General features: G+C 37.1%; 1 protein-coding gene across 8 annotated transcripts in view; it reads right to left on the bottom strand.

Annotated features, from left to right (window-relative positions):
• Positions 1 to 27,062, bottom strand: part of Bre1 (E3 ubiquitin-protein ligase Bre1) — a 385,362-nt gene that overhangs the window by 347,976 nt on the left and 10,324 nt on the right. For all 8 annotated transcript variants that reach the window (XM_090413492.1, XM_090413495.1, XM_090413499.1 and 5 more), the window contains exon 2: positions 5,392 to 5,492. The gene's annotated coding sequence lies outside the window, so the exon portion shown is untranslated. The remainder of the gene's footprint in view (positions 1 to 5,391; positions 5,493 to 27,062) is intronic.

Below are 27,062 nucleotides of genomic sequence, written 5' to 3'. Positions count from 1 at the left end.
AAACTTTGTTGTTTTGTGGAGGATTATAAGAATTGAGAAATTTGATTATCTACAGAAAGTTCTTTCTGTAGATAATCAAAAGTAGAACAATTAGTTTTGGCTCTTCTGATGAGGCATTTTATAATTCCTGTTTTTTGACATGGATGATGGGCTGATTCTTTAAGAATATAACGACCTGTGAACGTTGGTTTCCTGTATACTGTAGTTGTAAGAATATTTGAAGGTGACCGGATGAGGAGAATGTCTAAAAAAGATAACTGGTTGTTTTCTTCTATTTCCATGGTAAACTTTATACAATGATGCAAGGAATTAATACTGTTTAAAAAAGAAGGTAAAGAGTTTTTGCTGTGAGGCCAAATAGTAAAGATGTCATCTATATATCTTACCCAAAAGGATGGTTGAGAGAAAATAGATGAGAAGAGGACTTTTTCTAAATGTTCTAAATAAAAGTTGGCTAAAGCAGGAGAAAGAGGAATTCCCATGGCCGTTCCTTCTACTTGGCTGTAAAATTTATTTTGACATACGAAATATCCAAAATGTATTACGAAATCGAATAGTTTTATAATGTCTTGAGGAAAGATGTCAGCAAGTAATCTTAAAGTTTCCTTGAGAGGTACATTGGTATATAAAGATTCTATATCAAAGCTAACCATAAGATCTGTAGGTTGTAATGAGACAGTTAAATTTAATTAAGTTTAATTAACCAAATATTTCCAGACCGAAATATTTGGTTAATTAAATATCTTTCTTGTGTTTACGTGCATATATCATTCAGTCTTATGTCGCAAGTATCCTTAAAACAGCAAATTCTTATCTGACATCTCATATATTGTTTTTGACTCTGACATCTCATATAACGTGCTTTGGCTCAAGGATGCTTGAAAGCTATAAAGTTTGATGTTGTGGAGTATCTACAAAATATACCATACTCTGTGTTGATCTTTTTTGGCTGTCTGACATTCTGGGTTTCACCAAGGCTTTGGATAGAGTGGAAACTGAGATGATATTTTCAGGATGGAGGCTGTTGCTGCCTGGACAATGCACTCTGTTATATACTTTACCGCTTCATTGATAGGTATTTGAATGATGGTATCAGCATTAAATTTTGCAAGATGAGAAAAAAATGTTCCAGTCAGTCTGGTAGATTTTCCATATAGGTATCCATGTGGGGGAACATGGTTCCTGTGAAGACATTGTGAGGAACAGGAAAGTGATAGCTTCCATATATGTTCTCTTCAATGTCCCACGTGAGAAGTGGAAGAATGGAAGGGGAGCAGACTATAAGATCAATTGCAGAATATGAACAAGTAAGCATACGGAAAAAAGTATCGAGTTTATTATTTAAAAGAGAGAGGTTATTATTATCAAGGACTATTTCAATGACCTTGTCTATTAGAGTTGGTACTACCCCCACAGAGTGTTGTGACCATTAAAGTCACCCATCAAAAGTATGGGTTCAGGCAGTTGCAAGATAAGGTTATTAAGATCAATTATTTAGCTCGGTGGTAAATAAATTGAACATACTGTAATAAGAAATCCCATGGAGAGGAGAACCACTACTGCTTCCAGAGCAGTATTAAGTTAGACATGATAGAAAGGAACATGACTGCCCACTAGGATAGCTACTCCTCCATGAGCAAGACCATTTCCAGTTCTGTCCTTGCATACAACAGTGAAATTCCTAAAGGTAGGGTCCTCATTGGGTCTTAAGTACATTTCCTGTAGACAGAAACAGAAAGGTTTCCGTTTCTGCAACAAAATCTTGACATCATCAATATTCTGGAGAAATCCATGACAGTTCCATTGTAAATATTTTCCTATTGTTTTGGTTTTATAGATTTGTCTGATTTTCGGGAGGTCGAGGGCTTATCTTTGTCAGATTATATTTATCAACTTTTCTGGGGAAGTATGGACAGCCAGTGTCCATTTCTTCCTCTAGTAGAGTATTCAATATGTCTGATGTGTTAGGGTCAGTTGGTAAGTTAAGTTTACAGATTATCAGATGGTGGAACAGATATACAAGTTTGAGTTGCTGTTGGCACTTTCTTAATTGTTATCTTCTCAGCATAAGAGGATCTCAGAGAAGGTGATGTCTAGCTGTCTTTTTTTTTGCATCCTGATGTTATGTTTTGCTCTGTTTTCATTTTTTGTATTTCTTTTTCATCTTTCCACTTCTGACATGCATGAGAGTAAGCTAGATGATCTCTCTGACAGTTGACACATTTAGCTTGTTTTGAAAGATTTGTTATCATGCTCTTTACTACCACATTGGGCACAGATAGTAGAACCACGACAAGCAGTTTGGGCATGTCCATATCGCTGACATTTAAAGCATCTTAGCAAGTTAGGGATATGCATTCTAACAGGACAGCTGAGATACCCTGCTTTTACAGATGTTGGATGCTTAGGTATATCAAAAGGATGATGTTCTTGGTTGAAACCAGGTGACCATCTCTATGTATCAGGATGCACCTCTCACCAGTCACTCCTTGATCTTTAAGTTCTGAACATATCTCCTCATCAGGAACATCAAGGAGATCCCATTCTGATATCACTCCTCTACAGGAATTGAGTGTTTTATGAGCTGTTACTTTGATTTGTATTCCACCCATTGTCATTGCTCTCTCAGCAGTTTCTCGGAATGTTGCTGACACAACGTTTCCTCAAGGATATCACCAGAATGCATTTCTTAATAGTTTAGGGAGGTCCTGCCAAACATTGAATAAAGAAGGGTGACATTTTCCCTATTGATTTTTCACCTGTTGCATGAATGATTAAAAATGGTGGTACATATATACTAATATCATATATCTTTTGTTTCTTACCTCTGTTTCCATATGCTGTATCTACGGTGTCAGTACTTGGTTGGGACTTTGTTAGGGCCCCTGAAATGTTTGAGGATGAAGGATTCATGCTCAACGAGTTTTTGGTTCGGTGCCAGAGCTTACCATCCACCATCCAGCCACACATGGATGCCCACTGACCGGCAAGAAATGACTGTGCTCTGGAGTGAAATGCCCTGGACGCTATACTGGCACTACAGCAAGCCTAGGATTCTGACCCAGGACCATGAGGTGAGAGACTTACTGCAACACCGTTGACCCTTGCAGGCAAGCCAACTAGTCGAATGATCCTGGCTGGGCCATCCAGGACCACCTGTCAAAGTAGTGCAAGGTTACCAGGATTCCCTGTTCCGGATGTCCATGGGTTGCACTGCACGGCAAACATGGCGGCAGGGCATTGGATCCCAGTGATAGTGGCCTGGAAAAAAGAATAGTGAAAAAGACTCGGGGAAAAGTAGAGCAAAGAATACGGAAAGAAACGCAAAGAAAAAGAGGAAGAATGAAAAGGTCCAGTACCATCACTAGACGGTCTCCTCCACCACGAACAGGTGCCCCACATGGAGGGGTTATCAAAGGTATTTGCAAAATTCAAATATACTACTGTGCATGCATGCATCATCCTTATCCAATGCATTTGTCACCTTTTATAATGAGTAAGCAGATTGCTAATATACTATCTTCCTTTATTTAATTCATGCTGACCATCAAAGAGTATTTTCCTATTGTCAACCCAATTCTAAATCTTGGTCTTGGCTAACCTCTCTAGCACTTTAACCACAACTTCAGACATAGAGACTGGTCTATAATTCAATGTTGTTAACTTCTAGAACATTCCTTCAAAACATGTGAATTAGAAACAAAACACTTGATCAAAGACTGGAGATCACAGATACGCGTTCACTTCCCTAAAAGATTACGGAAGTGAACATTTAATCAAATATTCTGAGAGATGCACCTAAAAAAAGGTTGCAATAACAAACATAAAACAGCGGAATATTTCTAACTTAAGTTGATTATATGCATATTTACCTTAAAATAAGTTTTTCTCCCCTTGTAACAGGATTAATATAGGATGATCACCCTTGAAAGGGTGATTAATCCTATTTGTACACTGTATTATGGCTGTCACTTTAAATGAGTTCTTCTGGCTGTTTGAATGAAAAATCCAAGTTTTCAGGAGGAAGAACTCTGCCCCTCCATATGAGACTGGTAAACTCACCTTAAACTGAAAAGTCTTTATAAAGGTTCTTCGCATCATAGAGGGAATTTAAACTGAGGTCTTTCCAACCAAAGGGCATCATCAAAACCAACTGAGCCACAGAGGCTATAATAAGTTTCGTTTTTTAAAAAATAAAAATAGAAAAAAATATCCTCTAATTCTAAAAAACAAGTGAATATTAGATCCAGCATTATTTCAAAGCCGAATGTAGAAACCATGAAAGTTTCATAAAAATAAGTTGACCAGAGGGCTTACGAATACACCTGCCAGCATTTACGAGTTGCTCTAGCGCAGACTACTTTAGAAAACATGAATGCTGTCCAGCGTCCATATATTCACTTTCTAATTAATCCATTTTTGATAAGATTTCACTGGCCTGACAGCTGTTTTGAGCTGGTTGGTTCTCTTCAGAGACCAGGCAGAAACCTTAAGAGAGCAGAAACTCTCTTTCAATACTAAGGAACTTGAAACATCTGAGAGCTGTATTTTTCATAAGCGAACTCTCGTTCGGCATTTATTAAAGTTAAGTATTTACTAAAATAAAGAGCCAAAAATCTTCAATTCAGCAATGCAAAAAGTAGTCCGTGCCAGGGCAACTTGTAAATGCCAGCGGGTGTATTCCTGTAAGTTCTGGTCAACTTATTTTTACAAAACTTTCATAGTTTCTGCATTCAGCTTTGAAATAATTATGGATCTAATATCCACTTGATTTTTATAATTTTGCATTGCCAAACTAATCTCTAGAGAGCTGAAAAAATCCTTTAGAGCTGCATGTGGCTTACAAGCCACAGGCTGCCAACCTCCGGGCATTCTGTTTTTGCCTTATGCCTTTTCTGTAGGTTATGGATGTTACTGGACTGAATCGGTTTCCATTATTTCTCCACTTTCCTTTACACTTAGAAACTCACATCAACTGCTGTTCAATGTTCACTCACAGCCTAGTTTTAAAACTTCATTTCATCAATGTTCGATCGCTGAAGGTCTTCTTCATATTGTGTTCCTCAAGAAGTTGAAAACTTTTAGTAATGTGCATTATAGAATCATGACCTCTTGTATGCAAGATTAATAAAATAAATAATAACCTGGTATACAATAGATCATGATTCTATAAACAGATAAAAAAATGAAATAACTTCTGAGTGAACTGACAATCTCTTTTATGAGACAATGTTTTGCATTGCTAGATCAACTTCTTGCAATCAAGCCAACATATGAACTTTTGGTAATTGTGTATAATGTTTTATCAGCATATGCTGCATAAACACAGACGAACAGATTATTATTATTATGCAATTGATATGCAAATATTTATTAAGCAATTTTACTTACCAGTGATATTTATTAGGGAATTTCAGACATTTTAGCTACTCTTGTCCACTTTTTTAAAATAAATTACTCCACCACCAATCATTAAAATTACGAAGATAATGCTACATAAAGAAAAAGATTAGGAATAATCAAGATTTAAGCAGAACAAGTGAATTTATGATGATATATATTTATAATAAATCTATATACTAAATGTTTTTAATATGATCAAATAATCAAACATTATATTTTATTGTTTTATAATGCACATAAAAAAACTTTATTTTATATCCTGAAAACTAACTTCTGTATTATGAGCTTCTAGTTTGGTGTATGTATGTACTATCATCAAACGATTTTTCATTTTAATCAAAACTTAAGTCATTACTAAAATAAAGAGCCAAAAGGTTCTTTATTTTAATAAAAAAAACTTAGTCATTTTTAGTTTTTAACCAAAGGAAAATAAAATTTAATTATATAAAAAAATTTAATACCTAAATGATGTATTCCCTCCCCCCTGCAGTGTACTGGAGGAATATAGTATATGCCTACAGCTAACATAGGCTAGTCTAACTATGCCCACCTGTTGAGTTGAATGTCCTGAGGTCAGTTGTGTATTTGTTCCAAACCATGTTTGCAATAGTAGCAAAACTTATTTATTGTAATTACATAATTAAATATAACACAAATTAATGAAATGTGGATGAGAATATATTAGTGGCTTCTTCTAGGTTAGGAAGAACAAACAAATATACAATAAACAGTAACAATGAACCATTACATAACTAAAATCCAAACATGAAGGAACAGTTACACAAAATTAAAAAACAGAAACACATGGAGCATGGAAGCTGGCATGGGGTCAGTCATTGTTCAGTAGGTATGCATGATAGTTGACAGAAAAGTTAAAATCTGACACATTGAAAGATCTAATAAGTGACTTCCAAATGTCACAAAATTATTCCTTGGTTTCTGTTCAGTGCCTTGTGAGTGGATAACCATCACAGCCTCTTTGACAATGTGGAAAGTTGTCTTCTATGTAAGACATGGGGCTCTTGTCCCATTGAATATTGTGGTGAGTGTGAGAGAAATGAAACGCCAGGCCTGAGCTGTCTTCTCTGTTGTTATCGACACCTCCAATATGCTATTTTTGCCTAATCTCCAAACTTCTAGACATCTGCCCTATGTAAACAAGGCCACAAGAACATGGAATATTGTAAACTCCAGGATGTTTGTTAAAAAGGTTGTGGTCTCAGCAAACGTAACAGAGCTCATATAGTCACAATGGGCTTGAAAGCCACTCTTATGTCATGAGATTGGCAATTTTGAGAGAAAGTTTGCCAATATAAGGGATGGAAACCAAGGCTCTGTAGCGAATTGTCATGGATCTATTGTGGGAAAGGAGTAGAGAATTCTTTGTACCATTTTCTTAGAATATATTGCTCACCAATAGTTGGAGAAGAGAATCTAATTCTTTTAGTGTTTCTTCATCTCTTGTAATAGAGATCACCCTTTTCTCAGCACATGTATAATACCTAGTTTTTGTGATATGGTACAATGAAAAGAAATGTAGATAATGAACTGTATGAGTGCGATTATGGTATAAGCTAAGAGAAATGGCTCCTTCTGCTTTTTTTTTTCTTTTTTTGAAATTAGAACATCTAGGAAAGATAATTTTCCCTCATTTTCAAGTTCTAGAAGTGAATTTAATTTTATGGTGGAAGGAGTTAACAGATGAAAGAAAATCATGTAACTCAGCCACTGCATTTCCAGATTATAAATGTCATCTATGTATCATCATCAAAGTGATGGTTTAGGATTTGTAGATAACAAGAAATCTTTTTCAAATTTTCCATGAATAAGTCAGCACATGGAGGAAATAAAGGGCTTCCCATTGCAAAAAGTCAGATAGCTGTTTGTAGATTTTCCTATTCCATTAGAAAAAATTGGAGTTGAGACAATGTCTAAATAGTTGGGAGATGTCCTGAGGGAACAGATTATCTACAACTATCATAATATCATTACAGGAACATTTGTGAACAACGATACAATATCCAGACTATTGGTGAGATAGAAATTTATCCTAGTTTTTCTACAAAATGTTGTAAATTTTTAATGTAGGTAGTGCATCTGATGTGCTCCTTTAGAAGATTAGCCAGATGTATAAATAACAAATAAGTAGGTGAGCTAATACCATCTACAATAGGACACACAAAACAACGTCAAAGAGGCTACAATAGTTATCCACTCACAAGGCACTCTCAACAGAAACCAAGGAATAATTTTGTGACATTTGGAAGTCACTCATTAGATCTTTTCTCTATTTGTTAATAAAATTTGTTCTGCCAAATGAAGAAGCCTGAATGGACTAAAAAACTGAACTATATCATGAACTTGTCAAAATAATTCCAATGTCCTGCCTAATTTTTCATGTCAGATTAACTTTTCTGCCAACTATCGTGCACACCTACTGAACAATGACTGACCCGTGCCAGCTCCACATTTCTGATTTTTAATTTTGTGTAGCGATTCCTACATATTCGGTTTTTAGTTATGTAATGGTTCATGTTTACTGTTATTGTACAAGCGGGGGTCTGGAAATTTTGATAAACACCTAGAACAAAAATGATATTAAAGCAACTGATATAGCCAATGAAAAGAACATATGAGGATATAAGAATATCCTCATATGTGGTTATATCAGTTGCTTTAATATCATTTTTGTTCTAGGTATTTACTTTCAAGACCACCCCCCATTTGTTTGTTCTTCCTAAACCATATGTGTCGAAACTAGTTGACTATTAAACCCAGTGTCAGTTATCTAGAGCATAAATATACTGTCTAATGTTGGTTTTCCTTATAAAAGCAGAAAACAGTTTGCCATCTAGATTATTTATTTAGAGTTTGATGATACAACACCTGTGAAGAGCTCCTTTTAAGGGAAAGTACAGCATCATCTCAACCCACCCACCCCCATTTTTATCCAAGCTCAGGACCAGCATATAGCTGATGAATCAGGCTTAATGCTGGGTCTTAAGTATTCCGTGTGTTCAGGGGGACAGAAGTGACCTAGAAAAGAAATATATAGCTATTTTTTTTTTTATTTCCAGTATAAGCTGTAGCTGAGGACAAAAAGCATTACTTTTGGAAAGTCTTGAAGACTAGATATACAATCTAGTCAAAACACAAAACTATCATGTACCTCTGTACCGAGCCTTGATAAGACCTCATCTTGACTACTGTGCCCAGATTTGGTCACCTCGGTTCCTTCTTGATGGGGAGGAGGTGGAGAGGATCCAGAGGCGAGTGACTAAAATGATAGCAGGTCTATGGAATGAACCATATGAGAACAGGTTGAAGATTTGTGGGTTGCAGAAACTGGTTGATAGGCGGAAAAGGGGAGATATGATTGAGACATTCAAATTGCTAAAAGGATTCTATAAGATTAATTCAGAGGATATTTTTGAGATCAGGACTGGTGGTGGGAGAACTAGGGGACACCTATGGAAGCTGGGCAAGATTGTGGTTAGCAGTGGTGTTAGAGCTGGGTTCTTTACTTTTAGAGTGGTAAATGAGTGGAATAAGCTGCCAGAGTCTGTTGTGGGTGCTATGACAGTGAGCGAGTTCAAGGCAAGGTATGATAGATACTGTGAGAATGGTGTATAGTTGTGTGGACATGATGTTTAGGGGCCTCCCTCGATGAGTCTAAGGACTCCCTGGAGTAGCCCGAAAAATAATAATAATAATAATAATTCATATATCTGTAGTATATTGAAAGCTTTGGCTGGATCGTTTGGTGAAAATGTCTGAAATAATTAAACAGAGTAAGGAAAAGAGACCTACCCATGGCAGTATTCTCTATTTGTTAGTAAAATTTGATCTGCAAAATGAAGAAGCGTGAATAGATTACAAAACTGAAAAGCTGAACGATATCAGGAACTCGTCAAAATAACTCCAATGTTCTGTCTAATGGAACATTACTAAAGAGTGAAGCAATAGCAAGACTGTTTAATACTTTTTAATTCTGTTTCTACTTTTCTGTGATATGTACAAACATTTGTATAAAGAGCTGTGAGGTCTTGCTATGTGTTAAAGTCAAGATATCTCATGGGCCTGAAGTAGAAAACTGTTCTTAACAGTGCTCATCTAATTTTTTCAAAAAAACATCATTACAACTTTAGCACAGAATTGAACCATGCTGATTACATTATTTGTGTTCTTATCCACACTTGATTTCATCTTTAGTTATGTTTGCATATGCCTTTATTCCAATTTTAAATTATACTAAGAAAGTTCTTGATACTAGACAAAAAAACAAACAAAAAAAAAATCACTAGATAATCACTTAAGCAATCCATTGCTATTCCTTCATTAGAAAAGTATATATGTAATTTATAAGCAAAAAATCATGACACATGATGAGTTAGGATAAATATCTGAAACAGCAATGACAAACTGCACACCCTATATCCATTATGCAAGAGAAAAATGAATGAATAATTTATTCATTGTGCATGCAGGAGGGGGTGTTAGGTCTAGATTCTAAAGAAAAATGTAATAAAGAGGTATGTGAAAAGTATAAATGAATAATTTTATTAACTGAAAAAAATATATCAAAGAATTACAAAGACAAAAGTAATGAACAAAGACATTAAGGTCTAAATGCACATTAGATTTTTTTTTATGTCAATCCCACCTATGAAAATATGAGAACATACAGCAAATTTAGCAAAATGAGTTAAGTGATCTGGAAACCCTACTCCAGAGAGAGAACATGGAACTTTTTTTTTCAAGCCATTTCAGGCCTCTAAGAAGCAGGATCTCAAACCAGTTGGCTGGAAGTTTAGAGCTATGTTTGAGACTGCAAAATCCTACATAATTTTGTATGTGCGAGTTCAATGCCTTATAGCCATACGCATAATTAAAGGATACAGGACAATATCTTTCGAGGCAGCTTGAGTTATTGCAGCTCTAACACCAATCTGCCTGAAAATACAATAATTATCTCTTATATATGAAGTCACTTCCGGAAGATACATCGAAAGTTACAACATCGATCCAAATTGCTACAAACATCCACTTCACTACAGTAAGTGGCCTCACCCAGCAAAGAAAACAAATATTAAGGAGAAGGAAAGCTCTGAAAGTGACGAATTCCAAATATACACTGACGGAAGCAAAACCGAAAGGAACGTCGGTTGTTCTTTAACTGCATATAACAGTCCATTAGACAAGAACGCTGCTCTAGACTGCATCCTCTCTGTTCCAACAACCAAGCAGAACAACTTGCTATAGTTCAGTCACTTACATATCTCCAGGAATTAGAACTCAACACCTCTTAGCAAAAGACAGCAACAATTTACAGTGATAGCAGAAGCACTATAGACGGCATAAAAAATCAGAACAACCATATTGCATTGATAGAACAGACAAGAAATCTGGTTCGAAATCTCACTCTAGAGGGATGGGAAATCAAGTTCTGCTGGGTGAAAGCGCATACTGGAATAGCAGGAAACGAGAGAGCGGATCAGTTGGCTAAAGAAGCAGCTAGAAACGAACGGCTAGAAACAAGTTACCAGAAATTCTCAAAATCTACTATAAAAACAGTTGCAGAAGAGAAAAGCCTAGACGTGTGGGAAGAAGAAGAATGGAAAACATCAAAAAATGGATCAACAACAAAAGAATTCTTTCCTAGCATCAGAAGCAGACTCCGGCTGAAAAAACATGGCATTTCTCCAGGTTTAACCACGCTACTAACGGGACACGGAAAACTAAGACACTACTTACACAGATTCCATATCCTGGAATCACCATCGTGCATTTGCAGTCCACACCTTCAACAGACTGTTGACCACATACTTTACGACTGTCAGCTATTGGACTCCATCCGGATGCCCCTAATACAACACATCATCACTTCCGGAGACAAGTGGCCAGTGTCAAGACAGAGACTTATCGAAAAGTATTACATAGAATTAATTAAATTTGCTAATAAAATCAACTTCCAGTCCTTGTGATAACATAAATACTGATATTATGTGAATTATACTGTATAGTGTTAATATATGTATATATAAAAATATAAATATGAAAACTGATACAAAAATATAAATAGAAATGTTAATCAGTACTAGTAAGCTACATGTAATATAAGTATTGTAATGCAATGGAGCATGTAGGAATAAATTACCTCCTAGTAGGGTTACTATTGGGAGGAACACGTGTGCGCACACACAATGAAATTCATCTATCACTTTAAAGACAATCACACACATCCATACCAATGGTGAAATTTGAAACCGGAAACTGATGGTTGAAGTGGCAATGCTAACCTCTCAATGTGTATGGTTCAAATGAAGTCTTATGTGTAATGACAGACAGTGAACTGACCAACCAATTATATATAAAAAGAGTGCTTATAAATTTTACCAGCAGTAGGTGATTTTCATATCTACTGTAGGGACACTACCATGCTTTATTAGAAGCCTGAATAACTTGAAATACTATGAGTGGTCTCCAGAGCAAGATTTCTGGATTATCTAATGTTCAGCACATCCCTATATTATCATGCTTATAGATTTACAATTTGTGAGTAGGATTCTCACACACACACACACACAAAAAAAAACATTTGCAATAACACTGACTGGCTTAAGTTACTATTTATTAAAACACAAATGAGCAAGTTTTTCTTTAAAAACTTGCTCTTTAGTTTTTCTTAAAAAAACTAAAGATTTCAATAGTAAATGAAAGTGATGCAGTGATCACACAGGATTTCAACAGGCCAATGCTGTAGGCAAGAAATAATAGTTCCCAGTCCAATGTTGCAAAGGTAATGCAGCTTGGACTCAAAAGATTGATAAACTATGTAGTATATTAATGGAACTGAAGTGCAAGACATTAATCAGATACATATCTAGATTTGATGGTAGACTGAAGAAGTTCAATAAAAACATTATAAAAGTGGCCAGATGTTTAGATTTACGGATCAGGGCAACTAAGACTATGAGGCCAGTATATTATGGATGTTAATAGTGAGAAAAATAGCATAAAAGATAATTTCAGTGCTGAAAACCAGAGTGCTGAATTTGGAAAAGAATAACAAATAACGTTTCTGGCTAGTTGGGTGAAGCAAAAATGCTTTTCATATTCCCCTTTGTCTGTAAAGGAAGAACTTTGAATGGAGTGTTTATGGGCTATAAGCTCGCCCAGTGAGGGCAGTGAAATTGCTGTGTTCAGCTGAATGTAAGATTGACTTGGGCCTTTTATATTTGTAGCTTTCTGCTTCATTATATTCCTAAGCTTCTTTAATCAACAGGTTTGGGTGGTTGCTTATCTTGGTAAAGAACTTCTCAGCTAGATCTAGGAGAAGGAAAGATATGTAAGGAATGTTGACTTCTCTATGGATCTGGGAGTTTCTAATAAACCAAGGGGCATCTAGAATCATCCTCAGGCACTCGTTCTGTAATCTCTGTAGTTTTTGAATATTTGTATTTGCAGTGTGGCTCCATGCAGGGGGACGTGTAAAAGTGATGACGGGTCTTATTACCATCTTGTAAATTATTAACTTGTTTGTGTATCCAGTTTGCTTTTTCTGTTGATCACAGGGTAGAGCTGTGCAATTACTTTGGATGTCTTCAAGGCAATGTGTCTTATATGATTGCTGAATTGGAGTTTTTTTTTTTTATCAAGTATCACTCCAAGATATTTGAATTCAGTCTGTCATGGAATCTTAACTCCCAAAAGATGAATGTCCTCCATACTATGGATTTTCTTTCTAGAAAACAGTATGGCTGAGCTCTTTTGGGGGTTTACTTGGATCCTCCAGTCTGCTAGCCATTTTTCTAGTGTATATATATACTGTTTTGAAGTCTTCTAGTTGCCAGTTTCGGGCTCCGAGAACTTGTCATTAATGCAGTATCATTAATGACAATTAATGACATTAATGCAGTATCATTAATGACTGCCAAGACCCTGCATCTGGATGAAACCGTTTCGCCAACCCTGACCTCCACATATCTGTCTTTCAGGTATGAGTGGATTCTTTTTTGTTAAATTGATTGGCAAGTTAAATTTTATGAGTTGGTAAAGAGGGCCTTCATGCCTTACTTTGTCAAATGCCTTCTCAGCATCGATGAAGATGGCATCTATATGGAGTTTCCAATTACAGCCTTTTGTGATGATCTCCACTAACCGGTGTACTTGTTGAACTGTGCTATGGGCCTTGCGGAAGCCAAACTGCTCATTGGGCAAAATTCCTAACTTATCTGTTTCTGTTTGAAGCCTTGTGAGGATCACTTTCTCTGTCACCCTACTGAGGCTGGACAACAGGCTGATAGGTCTGTAGCTTTCAGGGAGTTGAGGGTTTTCCCCCTGGCTTTTTCAATGGCATGATGGTGGCTGTCTTCCAAGCAGTGGGAAAATGCTGGCATCTAAAAATGGCATTGGTAATGCTGACGAGATGGACTATGGCCTTTCTTGGAAGTAGTTTTATTATTTGGTTGGTTGTGCCATCTGGGCCTGGAGCCTCTTTACTGTTTAGATGAGTTAAGATATTTATTATTTCTGCTGGAGTGGTGGGAGTGATATGTTCTGAATTATCAATATGCTGTCGTAAAGTTGTCCTAACGTGACGGTGAATCTTGTATACAAGGTTAATATTTAGATTTGCATAAGATGGATTGCACTATGATTCAAGGTTATCTATTAGTGCTTCAGCTCTCTTTATCTGTATGAACAATCCCTTTTTTGGTTTGTATATGGGGTATGAGTTGCTTTTTGGTGCGGATGGTTCTTAAGAATTTCCAGACGGAGTGATCTTCAGCATTGAATTTAGCCAATTTGACTTCCCATCGATGGTTTCTGTGTTTTTGAGGAGCTTCACGAACTTGTCTGTTTAGGTTGTTCAGTACTGTTTTGTCTTGTGGGGCTCTTGTATTATGGAATCTCTTTCTGACTCTGTTTTTTGCTCTAATTAGGTCCATGATTTCTTCTGGGATACGGCTGGGTGGGTGAAAGACAGTGGTTTGCCTGACTGATTCTACTGCTTTCTGAATTTGGATGGTTAAGTTATTTATTGCCGAGTCTGTCTCTTTCTTTTTACTGATGTTGGGCACCGGACCAATATAATCCGGAAGAACCTTGGCTAACTTATCTCATAGTATGAATGTGTGCGGGGGAGAGAATTGATCTGATGAACCTAGATTAAGCACTATGGGATTGTGGTCAGAAGATAATTCATTAACTGTTTCCAATTTGTATTGGTATCTTGTATTTTTAAAAATAATGATATCTAGCACATCCGAGCTGCCTGATGGGCTGAAGTGGGTGGGCTCGGTAGGTCTGGTCACAACATCAGAGTTGAGCATTGGTGTTAATTGAAGAGCTGAACCAAGCTGTGTGTTTTGAATTGAGGTCTCCTGCTATTATTATGGAGTCATTTGATCTGAGTATGGAGTCCAGATCTGCTGTCAGCAGAGGAATTCTCGGAGGATTATAAGCAGCATAGATCTTGAGACTGCCAGCATTGCTGTATGCACCTCCACTCCAGTTACCTCCAGGTTTACGGTTTGGGAGTTGGCTATGCATTATGATTTAGGTAACTCTTGATATATATGGCTGTGCCTCCACCTCTTGTGCAAAGTCTATCATTTCTATACATAGTGTAGCCACAAATTCTAGGGTTATTAGCTGGTCTTATATGTGTTTGACCAATCAAGATGATATCAGCACTGAGACGAGTCACAAATTCTTGAAGTTTCAGGACCTTGTTTATAAATCTATTTGCATTCCATGCTACTATCATGAGAGACTAGTTTGAATTTTTTACTCATGACAGATGGCTGTTATAATGGTTTGAGTACCTTGCAGGAATCTCTTTCTGGAAGATAGTGAAGGGCTTGTTTTGCTGAATTCCTGCAGCATGGTGGCAAGCAAAGCAGTTAAAACTGATGTTAGGTTGGAGCTTGCTTGCTCGAGAGATGTAGGAATCTTAGTTTGTGCAGCCTCGGCATATGTTTTGGTCATGGTTGTGGATAGTGTTCCTTCCTGTGTGGTTGAAAGTGAGGTATTTCAGAGGAGGAGCAAGATTGACTCTTGCTGACCCTCGATTTTTTGGATTGAAAAGGCATCCCTTGTAGTTGGCAGGGTGAGGTCCTCTGCAGTTAGCACAGCAGGCAGGAGTAGATCGTGGCTTGGTGCAAGTGTTGGTCTGGTGTCTCTCGCCGCACTTCAAGCACTTGTAGGCTGCCTTACATAATTTATGGGCATGCCCGAACCTTTGCCACCTATGACACTGTCCTGCTGATGCTTTCTTCCTGAGTGGCTCAGTTAATATTTTGAGTCCGCATACAACTGTCAGTTCATAGATTTGCTTTTGTGTATTGCTGTTTTCTACCAGCACCAAAGGCATTGGTTTTTTATCAGACCTGAGAATCCTGCTCACTTTAACTGGGGCCAGGCCCTGTCTGGAGAGGTCGGTGATCACATCTTCAGGGGTGATACCTTCGGCAACCCACGAAGAACCACCTTCAGGTTCTTTTCGCTGGGTAAAGCGAAGGTGTGGTATGGGAGATTTGCATTGTCCATAAATCTAGTCATTTGTCTATAGTTCGTGACTGTGGCAGGTTGAATTTTAACTCCTTCATCGGAGTTTTTGGCCCATGAGAATGTGATGTTATGTTCCCTGAGGGCTGATGAGACAAGAATCCATTTTTCTTTATCCCTTAAGATGCCTGGTGGTACCTTTTCTTTAGGTACATTGACTGATTCCATCTCTGTTGTTTTGGGTTCTTCTATGGTGGTAGAGATGTTTCTCTTCTTTTTGATTTGGAATTTTGTATGTGTTTCATCTGACAGATGCTGTCTTGGGATGTAGCATCTTCTAGATTTGGGGAGGAGCATACAAAGTCTGATTGCATCTGTGTATGGTGGTAGAGATGTTTCTCTTCTTTTTGATTTGGAATTTTGTATGTGTTTCATCTGACAGATGCTGTCTTGGGATGTAGCATCTTCTAGATTTGGGGAGGAGTGTACAAGGTCTGATTGCATCTGTGTAATGAATTAGTCACTTATGTCATCCATTTTGTCTTCTATGACTGCTGGGGGGGGGGGGGGGTATCAAAAAACTCAACTTTTTCCATCCAGTTATCACTCATCAGCTTTCCCAGTCTGAGGAATTTCTTATATACCTCCTCAAATATGGCGTCGTTCAGAAATTTTTTAACATGATATAATAAGTGAAAAATGTGTAAAGACACAGATAGAGAAAGAATAAAGATTACTCAGGTGTCCCGAGCAAATTACAGATAATCCTGTAGACTTTTGAGGGTCCACTGACAAATCCTGTAGACACACACACAGGTGTCTACCAGACAAACAATATATTATAATTTAAAATGCCCTAAAAACAGGGAAAAGGAGTGTCAAGGACTCACTTGGCCACAGTGCAGAAACCTACCTCCCTAAAGTACCATTCATGCACCACTGATCCTTGTTGTGGGTGGGGTGCCTATGTGGGCATCAGACATTATTTTTCATGCAGAGGGAGAGGGGAGAGAAGATTTCAGACTGTGTTAGCACCAGTGCAATGTGAGCTTTCTGAAAAATCTTGTATAATATCTAATCAGGCTCAATCTAAAAATACACGTCTGATCTCTAATCACAAGAATTACAATTTAATTAATTTAATCATCAATAATTCCTCGAATTTGGAAAAGGAATTACTGTCCTCCTTTTATACTATTCTGGTATGACATACATCTGGACAGCTGTGTTCAGATTTCATGGAGCTGAGGAAGAGTGGAGAAGATTCAGAAGCAGGTAACCAAGATTACGACAGGATTTTGTTGCATAAGTTTCTATGGAAACAACCCATTCTAGATATATATTTTTTAATATTTTTTTTTAAAATATTTTTAATAAAAAATAAAAACAATAAGTTTTTATTTTGACTACTTTCATGAAATGTTTGTTTCACTTAATCAAGAAATAACATGAATAAACTGAACTAGAAAGCAAGGAAAATATAATTAACATCTCTAGTGAAAATATTTGAACTCTTCAAACAATGGAAAGTGTGCATTCACTATTATGCTCGCTGCTGATTTGTGAGTTCTGTATACTACTGGTCGATGAGTCTGTCATGATGGATTAATGACTACTTTCGTGAAAGTAGTCATTAATCCATCATGATTGTCATGATTTACATCCAGACCTGATGTAAAATCATCCCTTGTTTTATTATTACACTGTAAAGAATGCTTCATTTCAGATGATTCTTTGAACACTCGGGAAAAATGGTAATCAGTGTGTAGCATTTCTGTTTGTTGACATTCTACTTGATTTGTTGTATATGCTACTAAGTCCTGATTTGTGCTTTCTCTCATTTTCAATGTCCTTGAAGTATTTTGATCAGCATATCTCCAGATCTGCCTGTCTGTCCTATATAATGCAGACCACAACTGAAACTAATATTGTGGATACCTGGTTTTTTTAAGTGGCAGATGTGGAGGTTTAAGGTGATTAGAGATTCTGTTGATTGAGTAGAAGGCAACATTCAAGTTTTGTTGGCAAAGTAATCATACTATTTTATTTGTGTGTGTGTGTGTGTGTGTGTGTGTGTGTGTGTGTATCATTATCATATTCCTGACATGTACCTTCAAGGGGTGTACAAGATATGATGGTACTACATGAAAAACATACATCATTACTAACTTCTTATCTACAATTTTCCTACAAAACAAATCTGTTACCTTTCAAAACTCCAACATTATCAGATGTTATATTTCTATCTTCTAATGCACCTATTATCAATCCACCTATATCTTGATCTTCCTCCGGGTCTTTTTCCTCCAGAGAACACTTGATTTGCCGATCTTTCACCTCCCATTCTGTTTAAGTGACCATACCACCTGAGGTTAGCATTGCTAACGCATTCCTGGATGATAACAACGTCAAGTTCTTAACTAATATCCTCATTTTTAATATGATATTGCCATTGATGCCATCTGTTCAAGCCCCTAATCTTTCTCAGAACTCTCATATCTGTGGTCTCCAGTCTTTGGTCAACTGTTTTATTTCTAACCTAGCTCTCAGATCCATAAGTTAAAATCAGTTTGAACACAGTCTTATATATACTTAATTTGCTGATTCTGTTGTCTATTTCCATATTTAATTTACTATCTTCACTAAAAATTGTGCCTAGGTAACTGAAACGTTTTACTTGTTCTATAGGTTCTCCATACACAAGCAGTTGATATTTTCAATGCTTCTGGTATTTTCATTGTCTTTGTTTGCAGACTCGTACCAGATTTATTTAGAAGTATAACATCATCTGCATAATGTAAAGAGCTCATATTAACATCTCCAATTTTGATATCAGATTTAATACCACTTTCCTTCATAATGTGATCCATTTCGAAAGTTGGAAAAATCGAAAGAATGAATGAAACCACTATGCCCAACTAAATGCAGGCAGGCGAAGACAGAAGAGGAGATTGGCACCATCTGTCTTAATTTACTGCCCATCAGACATTTATGGCGAAGGATTTAACACAGCACGCCATGTCAGCTCGGATGTTGCCCAGTTCAACAAGGTCCGCGTTACCGTTTGGTAGCAGCTCCAGGGGTGGCAATGAGAAGTTAGCGACTGGCGCTACCACTATCACTGACAAAAATAATGGAAAAACTGGATCCAGATTCAGACTCTGCAACCATTTAATGACCGGAACTTGGAATATTAGGACTCTACTACAATCAGGTCAACTCAAATTACTACAGCACAAACTAAAAAGATATAAATGGACTGTTATGGGACTTTGTGAAATTCGATGGCCCAAAACAGGAGAGCTAACAACAGATGAAGGACATTTGCTTTTTTACTCTGGATGTGACTGCAGCGGAAAAGAAGGTGTCGGGTTTTTGATACACAAATCATCACGAAATTCTGTCATGGAATTCAACCCTATCAATAGTAGAATTGCTCTAGTCCGCCTGAGAGGAAAACCACTCAATATCACCATCATACAGGTAGAGGAGTTTTATGGTCAACTTAATGCAACAATCACCAGAGTGAATAGAAGACCTTTTGATTATACAGGGTGAATGGAATGCCAAAATTGGAACAGAAATCGGCAAGGATTATCTCCCATTTGTTGGACCATATGGCTATGGGGAGACAAATGAAAGAGATTTTGAATTGATCAATTTTGCCTCACAAAATGAACTTACCATTACTAACACTCTATTTCCCCACAAACCGTCCAGAAGATGGACATGGACTTCCCCTGATGGTAAAACACACAACCAAATTGACTTGATCCTTGTAAGCACAAGATTTAAAAACTTCATCAACCTCGCAAGAACCAGATCATTTCCTGGAGCTGACATTGGCAGCGACCACAACATGGTCATCGCAACTATGAATATGAAGGAAAGATTACCTACAAAATCAACTCATAAAAGATATAATATTGAAAAATTAAAAGATCCCCAAATAAATACACTATATAAATACAAATTAAAACAAATTTTTGACACAAGCTTCAAGAAATATAATAGTATCAAATCTAAAACCAAATACTTCTCACAAAAGATAACTGAGACAGCTGAAGAAATTCTTGGATACAAAAGGAAAATAAATAAACCATAAATAACCAAAAATATTTTGGACCTATGCGACAAAAGAAGATGTTTGAAATCTCATATTAATAGTGGTCATAATAGAGAACAGTATAAAATATTACTAAGATTATTAAAAAAGAAATCAAACATGCTAGAAACTTATGGATATTGGATGAATGCAAAAATATAGAAGAGGACTTAAATAAAAATAATTTTAGAAGTGCTTTTTAAATTATCAATAAGTTAACCAAACCTTTTACTGCAATTAATTGGAGCATAGAAGATGAAGATGGAACTCCTATCATGGATAACCAGAAAATAGTTGATAGATGGAAATGTTATGCAACCAAGCTTTTTCAAAAGGACCCTCAACTGACCGATGATATTTTGGACGGAATTTTGCAAGGAGGTTCGGAGGAAGGAGATTACCCGATATTAAAAGAAGAAGTTATTGCAGCAGTTAGCTCAACAAAAATAGGAAAATCACTGGGAAGCGATGGTGTCACAGTGGAACTGATATGCGAAGGAGGTGACACCATCATAGACACCTTGCTAAATTTATTCCAGGACGTATGGAACACAGAGACTTGGCCTTCTGATTGGCAGATTTCTGTCCTTGTACCTATCCCTAAAAAGGGAAACAGCAATAAATGTAGCAACTATAGAACAATAAGCCTTATTAGTCATCCAAGCAAAATCCTGTTAAAAATACTATTGTCAAGAATCGAAAAGAAAATAGAAAGCACACTATCAGACGAACAAGCAGGGTTCTGTAAGTCCAGAAGTACAATTGACCATATTTTTACAATACACATACTAGGCGAAAAATACATAGAACATAACAAAATAATCTGTCACAACTTCTTAGACCTTCAAAAAGCTTTTGACTCAATATGGCACGAGGTATTATGGAAAATTTTAGAACATTATGGTATCGACAACAAAATCATTAGGATTATTAAATCTCTTTATTCCTCATCTGATATGAGAATTGAAATTAAAAATTACAGCAGTGAACCGTTCCGGGCAGAATGGGGGGTAAGACAGGGATGCATCTTGTCCCCTCTTCTTTTTAATTGTTTTCTGGAATATGTCGTAGATGAAGTTCTTTATGAATATGACACTGAAATAGTAGTTGGCGGACTAAGAATAAATAACTTGCGTTTTGCTGATGATATCGATCTTCTAGCAGAAAGTGAAGAAGAATTACAAGAGATAACCAGCCGTGTTTTTGGAACATTAAAAAAATATGGATTATACATAAACCTACAAAAAACAAAAACAATGATAACCTCAAAATCAGACATTGAATTCTTAAAGATACAAATTGGCAATAAGCAAATCGAGAATGTAAAGAAGTTCACTTATCTAGGAAGCATGTTGAGTCAAGATGGTCGTTCAAAAACCGACACTAAATAACGAATTGCTAAGGCAACCGTGGCCTTCAGAAGTTAAAACCATTGTGGGGAGATAACAGAATAGCAATCACAACAAGACTAAGACTAATTGACACCTTAGTGAATTCTGTCCTTTTGTATGGTTGTGAGGCCTGGACTTTATTGAAGGAAGATGAGAGGAGACTCCTGTCTTTCGAAATGAAAACTTAGAGAAGACTTTTGAGAATTCCTTATACCGCTCAAGAAACCAATGAAAATGTCCGAAAACTGATTGACTCAATAGATGGGAGAAAAAGGGAAAATATTCTGACAGTCATCAGAAGAAGACAGATGAAATGGCTCGGACATGTGGAGAGGGCTAATGGCATTCCAAAGCAAGCACTAGAAGGAATCGTTCCAGGATCAAGGGTTAGGGGCCGACCTCTATTAAAATGGACTGATAACATCAAAAAATGGACAAATTCCTCCCTTTCTCAACTGACATCAAGAACAAGAGACCAAGACAACTGGAGGAGGCTAGCAAAGAGTATCACCTACCAGCCATGAATGACCCAACGGTTCATTTCGGACTATGGGAGAAGAAGAAGAATGAAACCAGAAATAGTGTGACTCAAGGTTCGAAAGTGGGAAAAATTGAAAGAATGAATGATAGATAAAATTGGACGCATGGGCCAAAAGTCCAGAAACTCAAAAGGATGAATGAGAGTGAAAGTGTGAAGCTGGGGTTGAGAGTTTGAAAATTAGAAAGACTGAATGATAGAGAGAATGTGACGTGAGATTCAAAAGTTGAATTAGGTTGGATGAGGTAAGAGATGAATTGAATGCGGAATGAAATTAAGAAAATTCGGGTGAAAAACGATTAAAACAAATCATGTTGGTACAAAAGAGTTAATGAAAGACGAGCGAGGGGCGCACGGAGAGATCACGTCGAATGAGAGGTATCAGTGGAACTAGCTGTAGATCCAGGAATGAGCTGTTGTGTTTGTATACAAATGCTAGAAGTGTTAGAAACAAGGCAAACGAAATGGTTGCGCTAATTGAGTCTGTTCACCCAAAAACTGTTGGAATAAGTGAGACATGGTTAGATGAAGACAACATCCTTACAGGATTAGAGAGATGGAAAGGTATGATGTGTTTCGTGAGGATAGAAGGGGTAAAAAGGAAGGGGAAGTGCTATTGATGATAGAGAAAGAGTTATGTCCATATAAAGTAGAGATGCAAGAGGGAAATAGTGGCAGTGATTTTGAGGCAGTATGGTGTGAGATAGAGGTGAATGGAATAAAACACTTGATCAGATGCTATTATAGACCTGGTAATGTGAATGGTAGTGATAATGAAATGTATGATCAAATTAGCCAAGCAAATAACAAAAGAGTGATCATTATGGATGATTTTAATTATGGCAATATAGACTGGAATGATGAGATAGCAACTGGCAGTAAAGAAACTGAGTTTCTTGAGTTTTTGAGGGATAACTACCTCAGACGGTATGTAACAGAGGGCACGTGAGGATTGAGGGTCTTGGATTTGGTCATCTCATCAGAGGATGTAATTATAAATGAGGTGTCAAATCACCCACCAATTGGTGAGAGTGACCATGAGGTGATCACCTGGGTGGTTGCCAGCAATGTGAGGACCTCTGTGAGAAAAGGGTATATGTGGAACTACAAGGGGGGGGGTGATTATGAATAGCTCAGGAGACAGCTTGTGGGTGTAGCATGGAATGAGAAGTTAGCCGGAAAAGAGATCAATGCTTGGGGGATTTTCAAAAACTATCTAGTAGATCAATGTCTAAATGTATTCCAAGGGTGAGAAGGTTAAATAAGGTGGGTGTGAGATGGATGAATAAAGAGATTAAGCATGCAATACAGAGAAAAAGGGCATTAATTATGGAGGCAGCATAAAAGAAGTGGAAATAACCAATTTCATGAGGATTACAAAGACCAGGCAAGGCGGGTGACTTGGTTGGTGAGGCGCTAAAGTGAGGTATGAACAGCAGTCAGCTAATGAAGCCGAAAAGAATCCTGAGGAGTTCTTTCGATATGTAGCCAGTAAAAGCTAGAATGATTATGGAAGGATGACATTGATTGGAGAAAATGGTATAAAGAGAGCTGTTGCAAAAGGTGTGGTGGAGATACTTAATAAGTAGTTCATAAAGGTCTTTCAATCTTGTGGATGTGACTTCATGAAGAGATTGACGGCAGTTGATGATGGGGAGGAGAGACTGACTGTAAGTGAGCAAGAGATGTATGGGGAGCTGAGCAAACTAGATGTTAACAAGGCTGTGGGACTTGATAATATATCACCATGTATTCTGAAGGAATGTGCCAGGGAGTTAATGCCGGCCTTGACATATTTTTTAATATGAGTCTTGCACTGGGTCAAGTTCTTTTGATAGATTACCACATGATATGTTGATAGTCAAACTAGAGGGGATGGGGTTGGATATTAGATTAGTGCATTGGATTGGAGACTGGCTATCTGATAGGTATCAACAAGTTGTGTATGGGGGAGCGATATCCAAGAAAAGTTAAGTCACTAGTGGTGTGCCTCAGGGGTCTGTTTTAGAGCCATTACTGTTTAACTGGTATATTAATGATATTGGTGAAGATTTGGATGGAGATATTGAGTTGTTTGCAGATGATGCAAAGTTGGAACAAATCATGAAGACTAGAGAAGATGTTGTGGCCTTACAAGAAGACTTGAATAAATTGAGTGATTGGGCACAGGAATGGGGATGTGAGTTCAATGTTGCAAAATGTAAGGTTTTAAAATTTGGAAAACAAAGATGGGATGCAGAATTTATGCTTGGTGAGGATATATTGTTGGAGGTGGATGAAATAAGAGATCTGGGGGTGATAGTGGATAAGGATCTAAAATTTAGGAGACACATAGCCAAAATTGTAAAGACAACACAAAGGCTTCTGGGAATGATGCGGAGGACACTGACTTGTAGAAGTAGGGAGATTCTTTTCCATTGTATAAGGCTTTAATTAGGTCACACATAAACTATTGTGCCCAGATTTGGTCACCTGGTTTTCAGGAGGAGGAAGAGATGTTGGAAAGAGTCCAGAGGTGACTGACTAAGGTAGTTTCTAACCTCTGGAATGTCAAGTGAGGAAAGATTGAGAAGATGCAACTTGCAGTCTGGTGGACAGAAGGAAGAAGGGAGATATGATACAGATTTAAAATTTTGTAAGGGGTTGTTACAGGATCAACACTGGAGAGGTTTTACAGAAAACAATTGGAGATCGGGAAGAACCAGAGGTCATCCCTGGAAACTGTATAAAGAGTGTGTGAGAAGCAGGTTTTTTTCATGCAGAGTTGTGAATGACTGGAATGCCTTACCTGAGAGTGTGGTGTCCGCAGAGAATTTGTGTGTTTAAAGCAGGATATGATGAGCTGTGTGTATGATAAAAGAACCTCCCAGATGAGTCTTTGACTCCATGGGGTCTTGGGTAATAATAGTAATAATGTACATCCTTGTCTGACAGCAGATTGAACATTAAATCATCTTCCTATATTTCCTTCATTCTAACTGCTGATTCAAATTCTAACTACAACTCAAATAAAGACTATGTATTACTCTGTATAATGTTCATTGATCCCAAATAACTGTAATGTTTTGAATAGCTTTTCTCATAGCACCATGTCGTATTTCTTTTCCAGATCTACAAAACTTAAATACAGATCTTTGTTATATTCCCATGATTTCTCAACTATTTGGTGCAAAGTGAAAATGTGATCCTGACAGCCTCTTTTTGGACTGAATCCAGCTTGTTCTTCACTAAGCTTCCCTTCCACAATTCTTCTCAGCCGTTTCTCAAGTATACTTGCATAAATCTTACCAGAAACATTCAGTAAGGAACCACCTATGTAATTCTCACATTCAGTTTTATTTCCCTTCTTTTATATATGGGTACTACGAGAGTTCTACTCCAATCATCTGGAATTTGTTCCTCTGCCCAAGCCTTCTGAACTATGGTACAGCCACTGCAAGACTTATATACCTCCATACTTGAGCATTTCTAGTCGAATGTCATCTACTCCAGCTGCGCTTCCACATTTCATGTTTTTGGTGGCTTTTTCCACTTCAAGTATGGTTATGTATTCTGACTGCATGCCTGTTGAGTGTTTTTTTTACCACTGTGCTGTCACTGCTTATTTCATTTAGCAAATGTTTCCAAGCAATTACTCTATACTTCAAGGATATCTTTTTCTCCAGTTTTCATGTTACCTCTATCATCTCTAATTCCTTTTACAGCACTCTTTCCTCCATTTCTGAGCCACTTCTTGATATTTATTTTCTATGTTCTTATCAAAGTCTTCCCATGACTTTTGTTTAGCTAGTTTTTACACAGTGTTTAGCTTTCTTACATTGTCTCTGTATTCTCTAAGAGCACAAGCTGAATTATGTGCCAGGAACTTTTGATATGCCTTCTTTGTTTTCTTCACAGCCTCTTTAACTTCCTGTGTCTACCAGTTCTGATTTTTCTAACCTTGCAGACAACTTCACAACATGCCTCTCTGGCTGAATCAATGTTTTCTTCAGGGCTTGCCTGTGAATCTCCAAGGTTTGGTTCCTGTTTTCAAACTCTTTCATTTTTTTCTTGAATAATGTTTGTGTATTTTAGTCTACAGTTCACATCTGAGAGCTGCTCAACTTTTATTCTCTTTAAAACGTTCTTACATGTTATTCTTTTCGATATGAAATTCAATTTTATCCTGCTCATGACTAAATGGGGATTTACTAAAATAAAGAGTAAAAAGGCTTCACTTTGGCAATGAAAAATTATATAAATTAAGTGGATATTAAATCCAACATTATGTTAGTGAATAGGTTACGCACCGACCGAGAGTTCGCTTACGGAGTACGGAGAGTTTTTGCTCTCTTAGGTTTCTGCCTAGTCTCTGACGAAAACCAATGAGTCTGAAACAGCTGTCAGGCTAGTGAAACCTTATCAAACAAACCAATAAGAGGCGAATATACAGACACTTACTAGTGATCGCACTCCCTATGGTTTGGCTGGGGCAACTTGTAGTATGGCGATGAGTGTATTCCCGTAAGCTCTCTGGTCAAACTTCGCTGAAACTTTCATAGTTTCTAACTATATTTGCACAAAACGTTTATAGTTTCTGTATTTGGCTTTGAAATAATGTTGGATTTAATATCCACTTAATTTATATGATTTTGCATTGCCAAAGTGAAGCCTTTTGGCTCTTTATTTTAGTAAATACTTTAGTGAATAGGTTACGCACTGACCGAGAGTTCGCTTATGGAGAATACATCTCTCCCACGCTTCGAGTTCCTTAGTATTGAGAGTTTTTGCTCTCTTAGGTTTCTGCCTAGTCTCTGATGAAAAATCAACGAGTTTGAAACAGCTGTCAGGCTAGTTAAACCTTATCAAAAAACCATTAGGAGGCGAATATACAGACACTTACTAGCGATTGTGCTCCCTATGATTTGACTGAGGCAACTCGTAATGTGGCAGCGAGCGTATTCCACTAAGCTCTCTGGTCAAACTTCACTGAAACTTTTATAGTTTCTGTATTCGGCTTTAAAATAATGTTGGATTTAATATCCACTTAATTTATACTAAATGGGGATCATTTCCAATTTCAAATCCTCTGTATTTATTGCTCAGAAAGATCTCACCAGTATTTGTCTTTTTT

This window comes from Typopeltis vanoorti, chromosome 24, assembly GCF_054136105.1.
Source record: "Typopeltis vanoorti isolate ZY-2024b chromosome 24, IOZ_Tvanoo_1.0, whole genome shotgun sequence".
Lineage (NCBI taxonomy): Eukaryota > Metazoa > Arthropoda > Arachnida > Uropygi > Thelyphonidae > Typopeltis > Typopeltis vanoorti.
The sequence above is the reverse complement of the archived record's forward strand: the minus strand, read 5'-3'. Positions and strand labels throughout refer to the sequence as shown.